General features: G+C 34.8%; 1 pseudogene; it reads left to right on the forward strand.

The window, feature by feature from the left end:
- Nucleotides 1-1,330: 1,330 nt before the first annotated feature.
- Nucleotides 1,331-3,007, forward strand: LOC136203950 (aldehyde dehydrogenase family 3 member F1-like; annotated as a pseudogene).
- Nucleotides 3,008-3,804: the final 797 nt, after the last annotated feature.

The raw sequence follows: 3,804 nt of genomic DNA on the forward strand, positions 1-3,804 counted from the left end.
TATTGGCATACTTGTTGGATTTTCCCCTTCTCTTGCCTCTGTCTTTGGATCCTCTAGCTTCGCTCCTTCCTCTAGAATTTACAACCAGAACATCTGATTGTGATGTAGAGGCTCCTTGCATCTTGCGCCGCATCTCTTCATTTAAAATTCCACTTTTGACAAACTCCATGGAAATTTTGCCATCTGGTGCTGAATTTGAAAGTGAAATTCTTAGAGTCTCCCATGACTCCGGTAAGGAAGCCAGTGTAAGTAAAGCAGTGAGCTCATTTTCAATTTTAAGCCCCATACTAGAAAGTTGATCCACGATCCCTTGGAACTCGTTCAAGTGGTCTGCGAGAGAAGTACCGTCTCGATATTTCAGTTGAATCAACTTAGTCAAATAAAATAATTTGTTGTTACCGGTCTTTGAGGCGTATAAATCCTCGAGCTTATTCCATAATGTTTGTGCATGAGTTTCGCCAGCAATGTGATTATAAACATTATCGTCAACAAACTATCGGATAAATCCACAGACTTGCTCATGCTCAAAACCCCAGTCTCCATCCGACTTGCCGTCGGGTTTGTCTGTCCCGAACACCGGAAGATGCATCTTCGTCACATATAGGAGATCCTTCATTTTGCTTCTCCATATGTGGTAGTTTGAGCCATTTAGACTGACCATTTTTCTTGTCAATTTTGCCTCCATGTTGACTAGGCTCTGATACCAGTTGTTGGGAATAACGCGGAAAAATTATTCCGTAAAAATATTGACTAGCAAAATTTTCAATAAAAATGAGACCGATAATTTAACAGACTACGTCCACGAACAAGATTGAGAGTAAATTCTTTCACTATAAAATAGTAGGCGTACAAAGAAGGTGTTCTCTAGAAACTTTCTAGAGTTATAATGAGATAAAACCAAAATAGTAGCATTCAGGTGTTTCCCGAAAAACCCTAAAATAATTATCTTACTATTTTGTCTCTCCCCCGAAATAATTAGACTACCCTCTCACCAATTACATAAACTCCCGTAAACAATTCACTCTCAATTACCTCACAATACTTCACTCTCAAACTCCCTCAAAATCCTAATTCTAAGAACAATTGTTGCTATGGCAATTAATGTGCCATATTTTGACCACCGAAATTTCGGTGGTCAATCTTCAACAATTGGACCACAAATTGGTCCAATTTTCATTAATTACTTTTTTCATTTTTTTTAAATATATACAAATTACATAAATGATCCCTCATTTAATTGGGATTTCAAACTAACAAATGGCGGGCTTCTACAGCGTATCCTCGACAAAAGAAGGCATTTTATTGAAATGTTGGCAGAACCAATGGAGTCATGTTCGGTTTCTCATTTTCGATTTCCATTCTGGTAAGTCTTCTAATAACTCTGTAGAAGCCTTTATTAGATTCATTGATTCACCATAGTTGCTCGAAGATAAAGAAGTTACAAATTGCTTATGATTTATCCTCATCTTTCATCCCTGTTTCTCGCTTATTTTTTAGCATGCACATAACCTGTTCGATGAAATTACCTTTAGAATTTTACTTAAAATGCTGATATGAAATAAATTGAAAACAGGTGAAGGAGGAATTCAGAAAGCAAGGCCATATACTGTTAATAGAGCCATTAATAGGAGCAATATTAGCAGGAAACACAGCAATCTTAAAACCATAAAAAATGTCACCAAAATGCTCTTCTTTTCTTGCTAATACCATCCCCAAATACTTAGATTCCAAAGCCATTCATGTCATTCAAGGTGGAATTGATGTTTCTCAACAGCTTCTCCTCCTCAAATGGGACAAGATTTTCTTTACTGGTATCTATCTATCTATCTATCTATCTATCTTATATATCCTCATTTCAATTATACTTTCAATTCATGTTTCTTACAATTAGATCTCATAAGTTAGGAAGCTAGAACGTTGGATGGATAGCAATGTCGGCTGCTGCCAAACATTTAACTCCGGTTACTCTCGAATTGGGCCAAAAAAGCCCTGCTATCATTGACATCAACTCCATTTCCTCTAATATGAAAGTAGTAGCCAAAAGAATTATTGGAGGCAAATGGGGTCCTTGCAATGGCCAAGCTTGTGTTAGTATAGATTATGTTCTTGTCGAAGACGACTTTACTGGTAACGCTCTAACATGGAGATTAATAAATTATTTACCCTATATTAACGTAACCTTGTTTTGTTTCAGATTGATTCATTGAAGAGGATTATCAGAAAATTTTACAGTGAAAATCCGAAAGAATCAAATTGCATTAGTAAAATTGTGAACAGGAATAACTTTGATAGGTTATGTAATCTGGTTAAAGATCCTTCAGTTGCAGCTTCCATTGTTCATGGAGGTTCAATAGATGAAGAACAAATGTATGTTTCTTCATGTTTATAAAACTTTTTGACTTCAAAGTATTTTGATGCTTAATCATATAATGTTGCAGGTTCATTGAGCCAACAATCTTGTTAAATCCTCCACTTGATTCTGAACTTATGATAGAAGAAATATTTGGTACTTTGCTTCCAATTATTACAGTGAATAACATCCAAGAAATCATAGAATTCATAAACAAGAGGCCAAAACCACCGGTGCTATATGTGTTCACAAAGGATGAAACATTTAAGAAACAAATAGTAACACAAACATCTTCAGGAAGTGTGGTTTTCAATGATACAATGGTTCAAGTGATCATATATTATATTATATTATATGACCTTAAATACTTGTTAATTTTGTATGGTTTTTCTAATTGATGTTTAAATGAAAATGGAGTTTATATGTGATGAATTGCCATTTGGAGGGGTTGGGAATAGTGGATATGGAAAGTACCATGGGAAGTATTCATTTGATACATTCAGCCATTCAAAAGCAGTGATGCAGAGAGGTTTTTACCCGGAGATGGAGCCTCGTTACCCTCCATGGAACAGTTTCAAGCTTGCTTTTATAAAATTAGCATACAGTTTCAACTACTTTCAATTGGTTTTGCTTCTTCTTAGTCTAAAGAAGCATTGATTTGATTTTTGCTTCTCTTATACCTTTTTTACTTTACCAACAACAATATTTATACGATAAACAAATTATAATAATGAAATACTGCTTTTCTCAGAGCTAGGCTATAATAATTAATTAATGACTTTGTTGGTATTACAATTTTCTTACTGTTTGGCTTTTCAAGCTTTCATATTCATAGTTATAGTCAACAGATGGTGAGATGGGGAGAATACTTTGTTTACAGACTTCGTTCCTATCTCTGTCTTTTTCGAGACAACTCAAGGTCAAGTTTTACTTTGTTTTGTTTCCTGAATTTTTTAAAAGCTATTTCTGTTATAGGGTAGAAAATGTTGTGCATATATATTAATTGGTGATCCACAGACACGCAGCAGGTTTGAAAATTTGTATATCTGAAAATTTGAAAAATTGTATATCTGATTGTGAAGCCAGGGTTAGTTGTGCCTCTTCATCTTGACTCAGCCACGTAGGTTTGCTCCTATCTATAACAATTTTCTCAATTACAAATAGTACTAACAGTCACACTATATATATATATATATATATATACATATCTACACTTTTGGCTCATGTCTGATTTCTTCAGCTTTACGGATTCAAAACAAGTTATTAGAAACACGGTATTTAGATAGCTTTATCTTTCCCTCTCGAATATGAGATTTAGTTCATTTCTAGCTTCATCGCCATACTTCAAAGCTTTTTGTTTAGGTATTTCACTGGGACATCAACGACGGATTTATAATTTACAACTCACTCATGGTGGGTGCTTGGGGTGTTCTTAAATGATCTATAGCTCCTCA

The sequence above is a fragment of the Euphorbia lathyris genome, chromosome 8, assembly GCF_963576675.1.
Source record: "Euphorbia lathyris chromosome 8, ddEupLath1.1, whole genome shotgun sequence".
Classification (NCBI taxonomy): domain Eukaryota; kingdom Viridiplantae; phylum Streptophyta; class Magnoliopsida; order Malpighiales; family Euphorbiaceae; genus Euphorbia; species Euphorbia lathyris.